The following is a 20,290-nucleotide window of genomic DNA, read 5'->3' on the forward strand; positions in this document are numbered from 1 at the left end:
TCACTTCAGCACATCATTGTGGGCTGAAGGGCCTGTTCCTGTGCTGTACTGTTCTATGACGATGCACTGATAGTTCAGCCTTCATAAAGCCAGTAGTAACATGTGGACTTGCTCAATATTTAAACAAGTAGTTAGCCAGTGGACGGTTTAACATGAAGCTTGAGCAATCCTGGAACATTTTCTTCTTCAAGACTTCTTTTAACACCCACGCATATCTCTCTGCTGCTCCACTGGGAAGCAGAAAAATCTGGAAGAATCAATAGGTGTTTGATGCCATTACTGAGTATAAAATGCTCAGATAAATGCAAAGTGAGTAATGGGTCATTGTCAAAAACTAATACTGTCAATATTTCATGCACACTAAAGATTCATTTTAACTCTTTAATAATCGTATTTAATACATACACATTTAACCAAATCATCCTGAGTGCAATGAGAACATAAATTGTCATTCCCTCTTGACAAACATTGACACAGACGCTTCCCTTTACCTCTGAGGATGTGGGCTAATTTATTGCCCAGTATTTTTTTTCTACACAATGGACGTTAGATTCAAATCTGCTCAAGAAGTTCACAATTTGTTAAATGGAAGTTGCTATGCATTCAGTGACACCACATTCACATTGGAGCTGATTGGCTAATATTCACATCAATCACAGCTAGAGTCTGCTTCACTGGGATCGTTGGACTGAAGTTTCTACTCAACTGTACCAGTTTTTTTCTGACATGGTTCCCTCGATATTGGCATAAGCAAACCACTAGACAAGATAAGATAAGATAAGATAAGATAAAATGAGATGATAAGATAAGATATTTATTTATTAGTCACATGTACATCGCAACACACAGTGAAATACGTCTTTTTGCGTTATTTGAGAATGTTCTGGGGGCAGCCTGCAAGTGTTGCCACGCTTCCGGCGCCAACATAGCATGCCCACAACTCCTAACCCGTACATCTTTCGAATGTGGGAGGAAACCAGAGCACCCAGAGGAAACCTACGCAGACTCAAGGAGAACGTACAAACTCCTTACAGACAGTGGCGGGAATTCAACCCAAGCCGCTGGCACTGTAATAGCGTCACGCTAACCACTACACTATGGCAGAACCTGCAGTAGACACCACACTCAGCACAAGTTACTCAAGGCACAAGCCCCAGGTCTCAGTACAGAGAGAACCAATCTGCATTGGAAGTTTCTGCTAATTACCCTGATTGTGTGCCTTTAAGAACGATCCAAATATTAGTCTAGAACTCTCAGTGCAAAGACATCAAAAGGTTGTTTCGAAGGAATTTTTTAGCGGTTACTAAAGAACTGAGAGCTGAACTTTGTTTATGTTTTAAAAGTCATCTTCAATCACTTAAAATCAGCCTGCTCACAGGTGGTGAATTGGCATGGTGATTTAAAGTGCATATGTACCCTTATAATAAACCCATTTTCAACTTTAATAACCAAACTTTTCCAAGTTACTCCTTTCAAACATTATCAGTCACTATTTAAATGTTGTTGGATAACCTTGCACAATTGCACCAGTTTGTGTTCAGGAAGATGCATTTGAGCTTAAGCAAAAACTGAGGTGAAAATACACTTGCGGAAGTGGACCCATTTTTTGCGTCAGTTTGCACCAGAATTGCCAGTTGCACTCATCTGTGGAATAGTTAATGCTTCAGGTCAAAGGCCCTTCGTCAGAACTGGGAAAGTTCAGGGAAGCTGACTTACCACCAGCTTCTGGAGGACAACTAAGGCTGGGTGATAAATGCCTGCCTTGGAAGTGACCCAGACATCCTGGCAACTGCTGGATGAATGAAACAAAACTCAGCTGAAGGTGAAGCAGGGGTCGTCATCTTAACCCTACCTCTACGGAGTTCCGAGCACGTGCTGTCCCTCTCCACCAATGCTGCTCCTGCTTCCTTAAGCTCTTTCCTCAGATGCCGCCTGGCCTGCTAAGTATTTTCAGCACTTTCTGTTTTTGCTACACCAAATCAATCGGCTGCAAGTAAAGCAGCTCCATTGAAGTGAAGAGAAGAAATTGAGGGCTGGAAGGAGGGCTCATCAGTGAGTCTAAATACATTTAATTGTTTACATGAATGATAGAAGAATAGGGGGCTATGTGGGAGGGAAGGGTTAGATAGATCTGAGAGCAGGATAAAATGTCGGCACAACAATGTGGGCCGAAGGGCCTGTACCGTGCTGTAATGTTCTATGTTCTACGTTTTAAGTTTCTTGGAGCTTACTTCAATGTCTTAACTTTTCTAAAAAAAAGTAACATTGTAGTGCAAAGTAGGTAAAGTGATCATAGTGTTGCTATACTGAGGTAGTGACTAGGGTTGTGCAGGTTGGTTCAAGAACCGAATGGTTGAAGGAAGGATACTGTTATTGAACCTGGTGGTGTGGGACCTCAGGCTTCTGTACCTCCTGCCTGATGGTAGCTGCGAGAAGATGGCATGACCCGGGATGGTGGGGATCTTTGATGTTAGGTGTTGCCTTCTTGAGGCAGCACCTCCTGTCGATATTTTCGATGGTGGGGAGGGATGTACCTGTGATGCATTGGGCTGAGTCCACTACTCTCTACAGCTTCTTACATTCCTGCGCATTCAAGTTGCCCTACCCTACCCTATATACCCTATCTATACCTCTGATAATTTTATATATTTCTATCAGGTCACCCCTCGACCTCCGACACTCCAGAGAAAACAATCCAAGTTTGTCCAACCTCTCCTTAAAGCTCATACACTCTGATACAGGCAGCATCCTGGTGAACCTTTCTGCACCCTCTCCAAAGCCTCCATATTCTTCCTGTAATGCAGTAACTAGCACTGCACACAGTACTTCAAATGAGGCCTAACTGAAGTTTTATACAGCTGCAACGTGCCCAAAGAGCCCAGAAGATGGAAGAGAGCAGTTTGAATACAGGCAGCCACTGATCTTGGTGTCAGTGGAAGATCTGCTCCACCATAGGTCAAAGCTGTAACAGTGTTAGTCAACCAGGTGTTAGCGATGGCAGAAGAAAACCAGATCTTGGTCAGTGCATCACTCGTCTGCGAGGAAGTGTGACTCCCAGTTGGCGATGGAGCAGTAACAATTCATGAGAAAACCAGCTATAAACCAGGCAGGTATTTATCCAAGCCATGTTATGCATTATGATTAAAATGTCCTGAATTAAACAGCTAATACTTCCAGTTCTTCATTTCCACTATAGATTTTTCATTGCATGTGTCCATAAATATGTTTTGGCAGGATCAATAAGTGTTTAAATAAGGTATGATGGTAAATAAACATAGTAATTAAGTTTGTTGCCAACTCTTAATTTGACCCTGGGCAAGTTCTGAATGTTATGGTGTGTAGACCTACATTCATATACAGATCTGTCAATTCATGCTTTGTATATTGAGAGTTTTTCAATCAAATGAAGATTTTTTTAAATTCGGTCCAGAGGTGAGGCTGTGTCTTGCAAGGCCAGCACTTATTACCAATCCGCAGATGCCCTTGATAAGATGGTGGTGAGCTGCCTTCTTGAATTTCTGCTGTCCTGCTGCGCTGTCGTAAGGCAGGTTTGAGAATTTTCATCCTACAATGATAAAGGAACAACCATATGTTTCCAAACTGCATGGTGTGAGAGCTGAAGGGGATCATAGAGTCGGTAGTGTTCACTTGAGCTTACCTTCCTAGCTATTCTTCCAGGGCAGCACAATGACGCAGCAGGTGGTGCTGCTGCCTCACATCTCCAGCGGCCCAGGTTCGATCCTGACCTCCAATGCTGTCCGTCTGGGATTTGCCTGTTCCTCCTGTGACAGCGTGGGTTCCAACCCCCCACCAGGTATTCCGGTTTCCTCCCACCTAACAAAGATGCCAACCACCCCTAGTGTAGGTGGGAGGGAGAAGAATAAGGTGGGGTAGATGGTGGGCATGTGAGAGAGAACAAGTTACAGGGAAAATAAGTGGGGGGGACAGGATAGCTCTGAGAGCTATCATTGACTCAGTGGGCAAAATAGCCTCCTTCTATGTCAGAAGAAAATATGAAAGTATGAAGTTGGAGACAGACACTTCCCGACAGAGGTATATCAACAGGGAAACCAGAATTGCAGGAATAACACACAAGTGCGAGGTGATGCATTTTGAGAACTCAATAGTAGTAAGGGTAGGACAGATACGTGCACTAAATGGTAGGGTGTGAAGCAATGTTGATGAGCAAAGGAACCTGGTTCCCTGAAAGTAGCAGGTAGATCGGGAGGTCTAGGGCACACATGCCTTCACATATCGGGCGAGAGAATCTTAAAGTTGGGATGTTATGTTTCAGCTTTACAAAACACTGGTTAGACTGCATTTGGTGTATCCTGTGCATTTCTGGTCACTGCACTATAGAAAGGATGTACTTGCACTGGAGAGAATGCAGAAGAGATTCAGCAAGGTGTTGCCTGGATTGGAGGACTTTAGTTCTGGACAGAGATTGGATAGGCTAGGGTTTGTTTTCCCTGAAGTAAAGGAGGCTCAGATGTGACCTGATAGAGGTATATAAAATAATAAGAGCCATAGCTAGAGTAGATAACTAAAATCTTTTTCCCATTGTAGAGGCATCAAAAACAAGAGGGCATAGGTTCCTCCTCTACGTCGGTGAGAGTGCTCCGTGTGGCCTCCTCTACATCGGTGAGACCAAACGCAGACTAGGTGACTGTTTGGCAGAACACCTGCGCTCCGTCCATAATCGCGATCTGCATCTCCCCGTTGCCAGTCACTTCAACTCCCCCTCCCACTCCATCACTGATACGTCAGTCCTCGGCCTCCTCCACCGCCAGGAGAATTCCAAGCGCAAACTGGAGGAACAGCTCCTCGTTTTCCATCTTGGAACCTTGCAGCCCAACGGCATGAACTTTGAATTCTCCCACTTTAGGTAATCCCCCCCCCACCCCCCACACACACACCCCAACCATGCCTCCTCTTTGCTTCCCTTTCCCAGCTTATCTCTCTTTCTTCAACCCCTTTTTTTTCCTTTCTCTCCTTACCTTTGCCGTGATATTAGTTAACAGTGGAAGTTCATAGGCACCTTTTGCCCAAGTTTCCAAATGTTTAACATTATGGGTGGAACACTGTGCACACTGTGCCCCACATCCCTTCCCCACACCACCACCCCCAACCATGCTTCTTCTTCCCTTTCCTAGCCTCTTATTTTCTACCCGCCTTTTTCCCTTTTCTCTCCTTCCCTTTGACCCATCCCCCGTGGATCTGCTCTCCCCTCCTCCCCCTCACCTGCCCATCACTATCTCTTACCTGCATCTACCTATCACCACCCTGTGCCCACCCCGCCTCCCCTCTTTTGTCCACCTATCACTGCCCTGCTTTTCCCTCCTATATATCGGGCTTCCCCTTTTTCTATCTTCAGTCCTGAAGAAGGGTCCTGACCCGAAACATTGACTGCCTGCTTTTCTCCACGGATGCTGCCTGGCCTGCTGAGTTCCTCCGGCATCATCATGGTTTTAATCTCAGGGCATAGGTTCAAGGTGTGAGGAAGGAGGTTTAAAGGGGATTTTAGGTGAAGGTTTTTTTTACACAGACAGTGATTGATATCTGGAACACTCTGTCAGAGTAGCTGATAGAGACAAGGTACAATTACGATCCTTGAGAGACACTTGGACAGGTATTTAAATAGGCAAGGCAAAGAAGGATATGGATCCAATGGATGAAAATGGGAATAGTGTAGATGGGTAAAAAGTGACCAGTATGGATATGGTGGGCCAAAGGGCCCACTTCTGTACCGTACACTCCACTCCATGGTTCTATAACTTTTCTACTCACTTGTGCTCCAAACAAAACATAAGGGTGTGGCCACAGGAGCAGGTTAGAAGCTGGGTGTCCCACCTCACCTCCCAACATCCCAAACCCTTTCCATTATTCCAAGGAGCATTTCAGGACTATGACCAAATGCCCACTAATTTGCCTGGATGAGTGCAGCTCCTACAACACTCAGACCTTGACACCATCAAGGCAGAGCAGTTCCCTTCATCGGCACCCTGGCAAACACATTGCATTTAGCTTTTCACCAACACTAGCTGTGTGTGCCATCAACAAGTTATACTGAGGTCACTTACCTACAGCACTCTGGTAGCACAATTGCAAGGGGATCTTGATCAGTCGGGTAACTGGGAAAAAGAATGGCAAATGGCATTCAATCCAGATAAGTTCAAGGTGTTGCATTTTGAGAATTCAAACCAGAGTAGGACTTCCACAGTGAACGGTAGGGCCTAGGGGAATGTTGTAGAACATAGGGATGCTAGGAGGGCAGGTACTTTGTTCCCTGAAAGTGGCATCACAGGTAGACAGGGCGGTGAAGAAGGTGTTTAGCACTCTGGCCTTTATCAGTCAGGGCATTGAGTATAGACGTTGGGAGGTTATGCTGCAGTTATACAAGAAGTAGGTGAGGCCACACCTGGAGTATTGTGTAGAGTTTTGGTCACTCTGTTATAGGAAAACATCATTCAGCTGGAAGGAGCGCAAAGAAGATTTACGAGAGTGTTGCCAGGGCCCAAGTTACAGGGAGGGGTTGAGCAGGCTAAGACTTCATTCCTTGGAACTTGACATTAAAGAGGTGTATAAAATCATGAGGGGCATGCCAATGCGCAGTCTTTTTCCCAGGGAAAGGGAATCAAAAGCTAGGGGGCATAGATTTAAAATGAGAGGGGAAAGATTTAAAAGGGCCCTGAGGGGCAACTTCTGCACGCAGAGGGTGGTGTGTATATGGAACAAGCTGCCAGAGGAAGTGGTTGAGGCAGCTACAATAACAACATTTAAAGGACACTTGGACAGGTACATGGATAGCAAAGGTTGGGCCAAACACAGGCAGATGGGACGAGCTCAGATGGGCACTTTTGTCGGCATGGACCAGTTGGGCTGAAGGGCCTGTTTCCGTGCTGTATCGCTCCATGCCTTTTCCAAACTCAAGAGCTCTACCGCCAAGACATACCAGAGCATTAGGAGCACGGGATCACCCCCTGCAGGTTTCTCTCCATCTTACACACCATCCTGACTTGGAAATGTATCACTGTTCCTTCATTATCACTTGGTCCAAATCCTGAAACTCTCCACTCTAAAGCAACATGGGAGTATCTTCACCAGAGGGCCTGAAGTGGTTCCAGCAGCTGTCTCAACCACCACCTCCTTAAGAGCAATTGCGGATGGACCATAATTGAAGGTCGTGCCAGCACATGAGTTAAATAAAACTGTTTTGTTTTATTATTAAACCAGCCTGGCATATTCACACATTAAATAAAATCACTGGAGCAAATACATGGCAGAAAGAGATAAAGACCATCAATTTCCAGCAGATGGCATATCTAGAAACTTGGACATCTCCCCACTGCTTTATAAGCCAAACCAATAAAAATCATGTCTCATCATGTCTGAGACTGAGATATTGGATTCAGATCTCCTACTGGCCACAGAATATACTTATTTCTGTTGCAAAGTGAGGGTTTAATATGAAATTGTATAAATAATTTAATACTTGACTTTCCACACAGACCTCAACTACTAAGAAATATTTTATGATCTAATAGATACAATAATGTAAGTGTATTGGTGCTCCTATACTAAATATCTATGGGCTACTTCATCTTCAGTCAGTCAAATGAAAACTTTATTCAGTAATTTTAGGTCAGTAATGTGTTGAACATCAATCCCCCTCTGTCTGCATTAAGATCCTCACAGACACTAAACCAGGCTTCATAGAAGTCTAGCAAACTGGCAAAAGTACAAGTGAGGGGTTGGTTAGCAAAGACCTACTCAAGTCGATTAGTGTAGAAGATTGAGAGGAGACTTAATTCGAGCACTTACAATCTTGGTGGATCTTCATAGGGTAGATTGTAGAGAGGATGAGTCCTCACGTGGAGGAATTTACAACCAAGATTTGCTCACTTAAGACAGAGATGAGGCGAAATTTTTTTCCCTCAAATGGTGGTGAATCTTTGGAACTTTCTTCTTCCAAGGGAGGTTGAATAGAGTCTTTGAATTTCTTTAAGGCCGGTGTATATTCTGTAGATAAGAAAAAGGGGGTTAAAGATTAATGGGGATGGGAGGATTGTGGAGTTAAGATTACAATCAAATCAGCCCAATAGCCGACTGTTCCTGCCAATTCAAACATTTGAAGGACACTGGAGATCAACAAATATATTGACTTTCCACACAGACCTCAACTACTAAGAAATATTTTATGATCTGATAAATACAATAACGTAAGTGTATTAGTGCTCCTATACTAAATATCTATGGGCTACTTCATTTGCAGTCAGTCAAATGAAAACTTTACTCAGTAATTCAATGAACTGTTGAGAAAACTTTCTTTGCTAATTTGATGTGCATCCTAACACTTCCTTTCTCTCTTTGCTATGAAAATCAAACCAAAGGGACATGTAGGTTATTCCAAACCACAAGCAGTGGGTGCATGGGAATACCTCCCCCTGCAGTTCCCCTCTAAGTCAAACACCATGCTGATTTGGAAATGTGTTACCTTTCCTTATTGTCACTGGGTCTAAATCTCAACGCTCCCTCCCCATCAGCACTGTAGAAGCATCTTCACAATGTGGTCAGCAGCAGTTTAATAAGACAGCTCAGCACCACCTTCTCAAGGGCAATTAGAGATGGGCTACACATAGCAAACTTGCCAGTGACCCTATAGATTCAGATTCAAATTAGCTTATTGTCATATACACCAGAACGCGATGAAATTCCTTGCTCGCATGAAGCTCACAGAGTAAACAGCATACTTGATAATAATACAATAAATACAGTGCCAAGTGCAAAACTACAGAATGGTGTAAAGTATGGCAGTGCAAACCTGAGGCAGTGCAAAAGGAAATGCTAAAGTGACAATACCGAATAACTGAGGTAGAATTAAAAGTCTGAGAACATGAGAGCACCACCAGAAAGGGGGTGTGAAACAAAGAAATAAATCGATAGCCATGGTGGCATCCCTTGCTTCCTTTGGTTGGAAAGCTCCTTCAATGTTACATCATTCTATGACTTTCTCCCCAACTGATGACTGCATCGAAACCTGGACTGTGTAATTCCACCCCCCCCCACCCCCCGACCTTCCCAAGTTCCTCCCTTTTTCATACACTGTTCAAATCCACTTTGGCTATGGTAAGTTAGGAAATATGCAACATTGAGAGAGGCAATTTCTGTGTCCAACAAGGGAATAATAAGGAATTGATTATATTCAGGGGCCTTAGAAACCTATGGGATCTAAAACCTTTTTCCATATATTTCCATCTCACGGACCAATCCTATTCCCCCACTATTTCCCCTGGAACCTATCCTCTCCACATTCCTAACAACTGGTCCCAGGTTCTAACACTCACCTACAGTTGGGCAACTTACAGTGGACAATTGATCTACCAACCCGCACGTCTTTGTGACATTGGAGGAAACTGGAGCACCCGGAGGAAACCCACACGGTCACAGGAAGAACATGCAAACCGAACACACACACACACACACACACACACACACACACACACACACACACACACACACACACACACACACACACACACACACACACACACACACACACACACACACACACACACACACACACACAGACCTGGAGGTCAGGATTGAAGTGGAACACCAGTGCTGTGAGGCAGCAATTCTACTTGCCCTGCCACTATGCAGCCAGGGAATGCAATCTTAACACGTTCCCAGACATTCACTGTATATTTACGACTTATTAAAAAGCTGAAATAGTAGCAATTTTCAAGTTTTAGAAACTGCAAGTTTGGAGAACAGCCTTTGAATGACAAATGTGAACTTGCTTCTGAAGAATGAGATGGCACAGGAGATAGTAAAGGGGAGCCACAATAACTGACAGCAGGACAAGAGACAGCAGCCAACCAATGAAATGTCTCTCCCACAACCATCCACTAATTTACCCTCATGAGACCCCAGGCAAGCTCACTATACCCACTACTGCACCATCAGCCAGACTGCCACTGTCAGAATTAGCACCATTGGCAACTGGACAGCAGCCAAACTAAATACCATACATATTTTTACAACTATATAACTTAAAGAGAACAGTTGGCTCAGGCTTTCTGCCCAAACCATTGGAGTCAGCTCCTTATTCTTCAGGTCATTTAGTAGTAATGTCATAAATTTTATCCATACTGCCCTGGGGCTGCGAAACCACTCTATCTTTTATATTGTGCAACCTGCTGCATACGTTGCATTGAGTCCAAATATGAGACAGATGAAGCCAACAAAAAACAACACTGCTTGGAGAGAAACATTACTTCGGTACAGCTTCATTCCAAATTTGTGCTGGGAGAAGGATTACATGGGGAGCAGAAAGATCAAGGTAATTTTTGAAGCCCGGAATCTTGGTACTTGGTCTCACTGGAGACACAGCGTCAAAGAGCAGAGGAAATGGCTCACCATGTCCTTTCCAACCATCTTGTACCCATCCCTCTTGTATGAGTCCCATCTTCCTGCACTTGCTCTATAGCCTTCAGGAGCAGCATAGTGACATAGCTGGTGGAGCCGCTGCCTCACAGCTCCAGTGACCCCGGTTCAATCCTGACATCGGGACAGTCTGTGCAGAGTTTGCATGCTCTCCCTATGACCACGTGGGTTTCCTCCAGGTGCTCCAGTTTCCCCCATCAACCCAGAGACATTGGTAGGTAGATTGATTGCTGAAAATTGCCCCTGGTGTGTCAGCGGGTGTTAGGATCTGGAGTGTGTGGTTGGGAATATGAGGAGAACAGGTTACTGGGAAATTAGTAAGTGAAGCTGATTACTCTGTGAGCTGGCATAGACTTGACAGGCCAAAATTATATATATATATACACACACACACACACACACACACACATATATATATATATATATATATATATATATATATATATGCTTGTCCAGATACTTCTTAAATGTTGTTAGAGTCTTTGTCTCTGCAATTCCCTCAGGTAGTATGATCTTCCAACCATACTCTGGGTGAAAATGCTCTTCCTCTGAACCTTCTACCACTTACCTTAGACCCATGCCCACTTGTTTTAGATACAAGTGGGATACAAGTCCTTCCAATCTTTCTTGCAGGTTTCATCAGATCCACTTAAATAAACCCATCTATCACCTTAAACTTACTCAAACACCGACACAACATAGCTACAAGATCCACCCTCTCTGCCATAGCTGGTCACTTGAGCAACTTGTCAAGGTTTCATAGAGTTACAGAGAGATACAGCTAGGCCCTTTGGCCCATCGAGTCCACACTGACCATCAACCACCCATTTGCACAGACCCTACATTGATCCCATTCACATCAACTCTTCCCCAGATTCTACCACCCACCTACACACCAGGGGCAATCTACAGTGGCCTGTTAACCAACCAACGTGCATGTCTTTGGGATGTGGGAGGAAACCAGAGCACCCAGAGGAAATCCACTCAGTCACAGGGAGAATGTGCAAACTCCACACAGACAGCACTGGAGGTCAGGTTAGAACCCAGGTCCCTGGCACTGTGAGACAGCGGCTTTCCTAGCCCCACCACTTTCTCTTTGACAGCACCCCTCTAACCCGGGTCCCCTAGCCACCTAGAACAACACCACCTACAAGTTCCCTTCCTGGCCACGCACAATCCCAAGATGGAAACATATCAGCGTTCCTTTATATTTGCTGGTCCAAAATTCTGAAACTTCCTGGGAGGCAACACAGTGGCTCTTCTCTCTTCTCCCATCAGGCAGAAGATACAGGAGCACTACCAGACTTAAGGACAGCTTCTATCCCACTGTGATAAGACTATTGAACAGTTCCCTTATATGATGAGATGGGCTCTTGAACCCACAATCTACCTTGTTGTGATCTTGCACCTTATTGCATTGCACTTTCCCAGTAGCTGTGACACTTTACTCTGTATTCTGTTATTGATTTTACCTGTACTACATCAATGCACTCTGTACTAACTCAATGTAACTGCACTGTGTAATGAATTGACCTGTACGAACGGTATGCAAGACAAGTTTTTCACTGTACCTCGGTACAAGTGACAATAATAAACGAATACCAATACCAATACATTCACCTTGGGTACAGCAGACATTCAAAAGCAGCAATGGATGGACTTCCATTGATGCCCACATCTCACAAATGAAGAAGCAAAAAAAGACAGCTTTGTATTTCATCAGGAGGGCGGCCTCTGTCAATATCCCACTCCCTCATCACAGTACTAAAGTCACAGCCTACAATATGTGGCTAAAGCCATCGTACTGTCAATAGCATTAGAGTTACCCTTTGTACACTGTCATATTTGTGACAGAAAGGTATAAAAGAAATGCACTAATAGAGAAATAGGGTACTGTGGGTCAAAAAGAACAGGGAATGATGAAGCTGGAGAATGATTTCCACCAACTACTACGTCCCTGGAGAAATCTCCGGCAAAACAATCGGACCAGCATCCACTATTGTGAAGGCGTCAACAGAGTATATAATGAAAATAGAGATCAGCACGTAGGGGGTTATTAAAAGAATGAAGTTGGAGAGAGCATCGAATCCTGATTGCATGTATCTGAAGTGATTAAAGGGAGCAAGTGAAGACAAGTTAAGCACCGCTGCTGACTCTTCTCAAGAAATCTATTTGTTGGAAATTGTAAATTAAAGCGTGAAGTTGGTGAGGTGAGAAAAGGCTCATCTCTTACTCAACTGTGGACAAAGGGTCAGTATTAGGCACTTATAGGATAGTCCAGTGACCACGTGTATTATTACAAAACCAAAAACTTATGTAGAGCAATACGGCATGGATACAGGTCCTTCGCCTCAACCGGTCCATGCTGACCACGGCGCCCACCCACCTAGTCCCAATTTCCTGCATTCGGCCCATATCCCTCTAAGCCCTGCCCCTCCATGCACCTATCCAAGTGCTTCTTAAATGATACTATTGTACAATTGCCTCAACCACTTCCTCTGGCAGCTCATTCCATATGCTCAGTTACCCCCTGCGTGAAAAAGTTGCCCCTCAGATCCCTTTTAAATCTTTCCCCTCTCACCCTAAACCTATGCCTCCTAGTTTTGGACTCCCCTACCCTGGGGAAAAGACTGTTACTATCCACCTTATCTCTGCCTCTCATAATTTTAAACACTTCTATAACGTCACCCCTCATTCTCCTACGTTCTAAGGAATAAAGACCTAGCCTGGCCAACCTCTCCCAAAAACTCAGGCCCTCTAGTCCTGGCAACATCCTTGTAAATCTTTTCTGCACTCTGTCCAGTTTAACCATTTCTTTCTCATAACAGGGTGACCAAAACTGTACAAGTGCAGCCTCACCAACGATTCAAAGAACTGCAACATAATGTCCCAACTCCTATACTCAATGTATAAGATAAAATACCTTTGTTAGTCACATGTACATCGAAACACACAGTGAAATGCATTTTTTGCATAGAGTGTTCTGGGGGCAGCCCGCAAGTGTCGTCACGCTTCCGGCACCAACATAGCATGCCCACAACTTCCTAACCCGTACGTATTTCAAATGTGGGAGGAAACCGGAGCACCCAGAGGAAACCCACGCAGACACGGGGAGAACGTACAAACTCCTTACAGACAGTGGCTGGAATTGAAACTGGGTCGCTGTCACTGTAATAGTGTTACGCGAACTGCTACACTTAGTTACCTCAAATACTTACAGGGCTCAACAAGGTAGATGTGGGAAGGGAGTTTTCCCTGGATCCTGGAACAAGTGGTCAGTCTCAGTGTCAGGGGCAGGTCATCTGGAGATGAGGAGAAATGTCTTCACTCAGAGGACGGTGAATCTTTGGAACTCCCTACTCTAGAGACTGTCATTGAGTTTATTCAAAGGAGGAAACTGGAGCACCCGGAGGAAACCCACACAGACATGGGGAGAACGTACAAACTCCTTACAGACAGCGGTGGGAATTGAACCCAGGTCACTGGTGCTGTAATAGCATTATGCCAACCGCTACACTAAAATTTGTTTGGTTTGACTATTTGTTTTATTTTGCACAGTTACAAACACTTACCTTTTTAATTTACTTTGATAACATACTTCTCAAATCTTTACACCAGAACTAGACTCTTGATAAAATGAACTGATGTTGGTATGAATGCTAGAAGGGTGATGGGCTATGCTGGAGAATCCACTGGCGTTTGGTCGAGACTGTTGGTAGGGACACTAGGCTTTGAGCACCTTTAACTCAATGTAACTGCACTGTGTAATGAATTGACCTGTACGATTGGTATGCAAGACAAATTTTTCACTGTACCTCGGTACAAGTGACAATAATAAACCAATACCAATACTTGGGCGCCATGCTGATGATGCAGCCCCAGTGCTCTCATCGATCGGTGAAGTGATTGTCAGGATATCCCTTTCAGTTTGTGCTTCACTGACATATTGGCCCAAATGTGAAGCTGGATAGATTATGGAGTCCGAAGGGAACTGCCAGCTATCAGTCACATGGCTCAGGGTACATCTCAGACCACAACGTATGTTAGGCGTCAGCTGAAGGACTGAGATGAGTTGGTGGTCAAATGCTGGCACATCTGACAGTCCACTCCACCAGTGCACTCACCATTGAGGCCAACAACAGAGCCCTGACGTACTGAAGAGAGGGTCCAGAGGAGAGGTTGGCATCTGCTGACAGGACCTCAAGGAGAGTGTGATTAACTGTAAAGCAGGTTGGGACAACCCAAAGCCACCAAAGGGACTGTGGGGGTGGGTATTCTTTCCATCTACATTTAATAAAGGGCAAGTAGGAATCCCAGCATCAGGAGAAGCCAGATGTGACATCCAAGCTTTGGAAGTTGCTTATCAGGGCCCCACATCGAGTGCAGTAATGCAAAACCTCCCTCCTCAAACAGTCGCGTAAAGGCCAGGCTGGAAATTCAATCAGATGAGCAGCTGGACAGGTAACGTTCAGACTAGTCGTTCGCTGCTGTCAGCCACTTCACTGGTGAGAACGTGGGGGAAATGGTAGCACGGAGGCAATGTTATTGGTTCAGTTATCAGGAAGCCAAGATTAAACAACTGCAGATATAAATTCAAACCCAGTCACTGCACCTGTGGGATTTAGGATTGATCACTTAAATCATCCAGAACTTTTAAAAGAAAAGTTATTGTCAGTAAATATGACAACAGGACTACAGGTCTGTCACATAAACCCACGATTTCACCGCTGTGAGTGAATCATCTGATAGCTAAACCATGGTCTCTGGACTACAGGAAATTGATAAGATAAGATATCTTCATTAATGTACATCAAAACACACAGTGAAATGCATCTTTTTGCTTAGAGTGTTCTGGGGGCAGCCTGCAAGTGTCGCCACGCTCCCGACGCCAACATAGCATGCCCACAACTTCCTAACCTGTACATCTTTGGAATGTGGGAGGAAACCGGAGCACCTGGAGGAAACCCACGCAGACACACGGGGAGAACGTACAAAATCCTTACAGTGTCCGGAATTGAACCCAGGTCGCTGGTGCTGTAATAGCATTACACTAACCATTGCACTACTGTGCCCCAAGAGTGCACAAACTCAATGAGCTGAATGGTCTCCTGCACCCATGACATTCCTATAGTGGGAATCCCTCTCCCACGCCTGCTCTAGAGGGGAGGATAGGGTAGGATTGTCAACAGTATTTGGATGTATTCCCGGAGAATTCCTTACATCAACCTAAAGGCACCTCTTCCAGGCAAACAGCAAACTTCTCCCCCACCAACATTTGCAATATTTCTTTAGAACTCAGAAGCAAAGCTGTCAAAAGGAAATTAAGGAGGAGATTTCTTTTGATGGCTCTACAGTATCTTTTCCTCTTTGTCAGCTCGCATCAGCATCCCGAGATAAATTCCATGAAGATCCAGGACACTCCTGTAGTGCTGGACACCTAGAGTGGCGACATGGTGAGAGCATCGAGTGGCCACCTCTTGCCAGTGTCTGCAGGGCTATGGATGTGACCAGCAGCTAAGGTTTTCCAGATGAAGTAGCGATTCACTTGCATTTCCTCCAATCTGGTATCCTGCATCTGGAGTTCACAATGTGGTCTCCTCTACACTGGAGAAACAAAACTCAGATTGGGTGACTGCTTTGTGGAGCATAGGGTTCAGTCCGTAGGGGTGACCCTCAGCTTCCAGTTTCCTGCCACTTTAATTGTCCATCCCACTCTGATCTATTAGTCTGTGACCTCCTATACAGTTACAATGGGACCCAATGCAAGCTTGAGGGACAGCACCTCACTTTTTGTCTGGGCACCTCACAGTCTACTGCACTTAACGCTGAATTCTACAACTTCAGGTCACTTGATTTCTCATGATGATGCTGGAGGAACTCAGCAGGCTGATACTGCCTGGCCTGCTGAGTTCCTCCGGCATCACAGTGTTTTTTATCTAGATTCCAGCATCCGCAGTCCTTTGTTTCTCTTCACTTGATTTCTCAGTCTGTCTCAGTCATCCATCTGTGATATCAGCTCAGCTTGTTTGATTTTTACCCCCTCTTTCTCTTTTTCTCTTTCTGGGAGTGGGGAATAAGCCCAGCCTGACCTGCCGGGAACATCTTCCTGCTCTGCATTTTGCAACTCTTGCATTCTTTTGTCCATGTTAGAACATAGAACATGGAACAGTACAGCACAGAACAGGCCCTTCGGCCCACAATGTTGTGCCGACATATCTGTTCCCTCCTACCTACAGAATGCGCATATCCCTTTATTTTCCTCTCATTCATGTTCACATCCAAGCCCCTCTTAAAAGCTCCCAATGAATTTGCCTCCACCACCCTATCAGGCAACACATTCCAGGCATCCTCAGTAAAAAACGTACCCCTCACATCTGTTCTGAACCTACCCCCTCTCACTTTAAATGCATGCCCTCTGGTACTGGATCGGTCAATAACGGGAAAAAGATATTGCTTGTCCACCTCATCTATGCCCCTCATAATTTTATACACATCCAACAGATCACCCCTCAGCCTCTGCCGCTCCAGAGAGAAGAAACCAAGATTGTCCAGCCTCTCCTGATAGCACATGCCCTCTAATCCTGGCAGCATCCTGGTAAACCTCCTCTGCACCCTCTCTAAAGCCTTGACGTCCTTCCTATAGTGAGATGTTCTCACTCCCGATCAGCTCCTATTCATGGAAATAGTGAGAGAGTATGAGATCAACACAAATGATCAAACCAGCTTCTAAAAGAGGAGGTGAAGTGTTAGAGAGCATTCCAGAATTCCCAAACATCACCAAGTTGTAATCCAGAATACTCAGCCTGAAAGATCAGTGGAAGCAGATTCAACAGAGGTTTCCAAATACTTGAAAAGGGAGGAAATCACAGAACATTAGGGGGGAAATAAGGGGAATGGGGCTAAGTACCTTGGTCTTCCTGTGAGTCAGCACAGATATGATGGGACAAATGGCCTCCTCCCATGCTGGGTGATGCAGTTATCCTAATACAAGGAGCAGTTGTGTTAGCTTATTCCATCCAAGAAACTGTGAAGTTTCTCACAACCAGCTTGTAGAGACTTGAGCCAATGTTTTCTGACAGGTAACTTCAAGACTACTTGAGGTGATGCGCTGGTATGATCCTTCGCTGCAAAACTCTAAAATACTGCAGATGCTGGAAATCTAAAATAAAAACAGAAAATGCTGGAAATACTCAGCAGGTCAGGTTGCATCTGGGAAGAGAAATAGAGCCAATGTTTCAGGTTGAAGACCTGTCATCAGAAAGAGACAAAAGAACCTGCAGGGAGAGTGGGAGAGAGGGTGGATGTCTCTGATAGGGTTAAACCGGGGTAACCATGGGGATGAGCAGTGAACAAGGTTATCTGGTTTCTCTCTCTCTCTCTCTCTCTCTCTCTCTCTCTCTCTCTCACTTTCTCTGGAATATTGTCAAAGTAATGTTTCTATTAAGACACTTTTGTGATGTTTCATTACACTGACGTTGCTAAATAAATGCAAGAATATTTGTTGCTGACATAAAATAATTTCTCTTCAGCCTTTCTTATATTTTTGCCAATTATTTTATACCTATGCATTACAGTTCCAGGGATTTGGGTTTGATCCTGATCTCAATGCTCTCTGTGTGACTGCATGGATTTCCACTGGGTGCTCTGGTTTCCTCCCACATCCCAGAAACCTGCTGGTAAGTTAATTGGCTGTAAACACTTAGGTGTAGCTTAATGACAAAAGAAATCGAGGGGGAATTGAGGGGAGAGAGAATGAGTTGCAGGGGTCCGGGGAAATATAGGAGAGAGGGATGGGACAAATGGGATTACTCCCCAGGGAGCTGGCAAAGAGCCAATGAGTGGAATGGCTCTGATGTATGAGATAAGGTTAAGATATTTGTTGATTTCTTACATTAAATTGGTCAGGCAAACAAAAAAAGCAAAGTAATAAAGAGTTGCAAATGAGCATTTCTTTTGGTTCAAGGTGTGTTCTCAGAAACACATTACAGTTCATATAAATTTCAGCAGTGACCTTGATGGAAGGATTACGAGCAGCTTCACTGACAATACAAAAATCTTTGGAATGATTTTCCACATGGGAAAGGTGAAGGTTATCCAAAGGGATTTAGAGAGGCTTAGCACTTGGACAGCTGATGGACAAACAGTGTTTGATATAAATCCCCCAAAATATTAACTCTAACCATGTAACACTGCAGCAATCAAAGGGCAGGAAGGGTTTGACAGCCTTCGAGGGCTGTTTATTAAAACGGTTGGCTTGATATAGCGTGCCAATTAACAGACTAAGTCAAATTTATAATCAGGTGCAGGGGATAAAATTGCTGTGGTGATATTCATTGCTTCCAGGAACTATTGGACAATGCACAATATTGAACATGCAGCCAGTTCTAGTTACTGAATCCTCTTAAAATGACATTGAGTCCGTCACAAGGAATACAGAGAAGCCTTGAGACGCTGCATGTAATGAGGTTAAAATGAAGGAATTTCATCCTTGGTGGGAAGCATGATTGGAGAAACATAATACAGGTCTTTACGTATTGATGGAGGCCAAACAGAAAGGCACTGGTTAGGTTTCACCATTATACTCTTTGTGCTGAGGCAAAATGCAGATGAGGGAAGGTGGCCGTGGAGAGGGAGGGAGTGGGGTGGGAAGGTTTCAATCCTATACGGTAGCCATTATTCCTCGTTTCAGCAATGTTATCATTCCTGGGAGAAAAATTTGTGAGGATTGATTAAGTTATTTAAAAACAGAGCCGGTAGTCACTGAGAAGTAGCAAGTTCAGACCTAACCACAGTGGATGGGACCAAGGCTGATGCCTGAGAAAAAGACATCACAATTTCCAATGTATAGGAAGGCACAGAGAATCAGGTCTCAAACATGTGGTTGTTCTTTGCCTCATATTCTCAATGCCTTTCTGTCATTTTTAATTTTTAAATTAAGTCTTCACTGTAACCCAGTAGCCCATATAGATGATACCTTACCTATTTTCCACCTCAGTGAACACAACTGATGTGTTTTACTTCCAGATGGACAGTTCAGGCTCCTAACAAGTCAAACAGAAAATTTATCTTCTCCGATGGTTGCAAGCTTAAGCCTCTGCACAGTTCCAACCACAAATTGGATAATTTCAAGTTATTTTTGGAAATTATCAAGATGTAATTTTGCTTTTGCAAAGTTTTACAATATGTTATCAAACATCCCGAGGCACTTCACAAGAGCAAAACCAAACAAAATTCAGTGCTGAGCCTTGTAGGCGGATATTAAGATAGATGAGCAGAGGCTGGGGTAAAGGGGGATAGAGAGAGGGGATTAGGCAATGAATTCCAGAGCTTGGGGACTAGACAGCTGAAGGCATCACCATCAGTGGGGGAGTAATAAACGCTTGGTCTGAATAAGAGGAGCTTGGAATTTAATATTTGATATTAAATGCACAATCAAATTTAGCATACTTTCAAATGCAATCAACAACATGTGGAACTTGCAAGAGGTTTCAGTGAAAGGACCGTCAACATTTGCCCATTTTCCTCATCAACGTTTATCCATTTCTGGTTCAAAATCCATCTTTGCTTTTGCAACTCACCTTTGTTGGGCATTTCACAAGTAAATGGTACAGCATGGCAGAGGAGCAGTTAGTGCTACTGTGTCTTGGCTTCAATCCTGACCTCGGGTAAGATAAGATAAGATAAGATAAGATCAGATCAGATCAGATCAGACCTTTATTAGTCACATGTACATCAAAACACACAGTGAAATGCATCTTTTGCGTAGTGTACTTATCTTATCAAAGGGCAGAAAGGGTTTGACAACATTCGAGGGCTGTTTATTGAAACGGTTAGCTTGATATGG

At 44.2% G+C, this 20,290-nt stretch overlaps 1 long non-coding RNA gene across 1 annotated transcript in view; it reads right to left on the minus strand.

The window, feature by feature from the left end:
- Positions 1 to 393: 393 nt before the first annotated feature.
- Positions 394 to 20,290, minus strand: part of LOC127577742 (uncharacterized) — a 49,141-nt gene continuing 29,244 nt past the window's right edge. Inside the window, exons 2-4 of the long non-coding RNA XR_007957433.1 lie at positions 7,822 to 8,019; positions 6,081 to 6,131; positions 394 to 758 (exon numbers count right to left, since the gene is read on the minus strand). This is a non-coding gene — a long non-coding RNA (uncharacterized LOC127577742). The remainder of the gene's footprint in view (positions 759 to 6,080; positions 6,132 to 7,821; positions 8,020 to 20,290) is intronic.

Source organism: Pristis pectinata, chromosome 14 (genome assembly GCF_009764475.1).
Source record: "Pristis pectinata isolate sPriPec2 chromosome 14, sPriPec2.1.pri, whole genome shotgun sequence".
NCBI lineage: Eukaryota > Metazoa > Chordata > Chondrichthyes > Rhinopristiformes > Pristidae > Pristis > Pristis pectinata.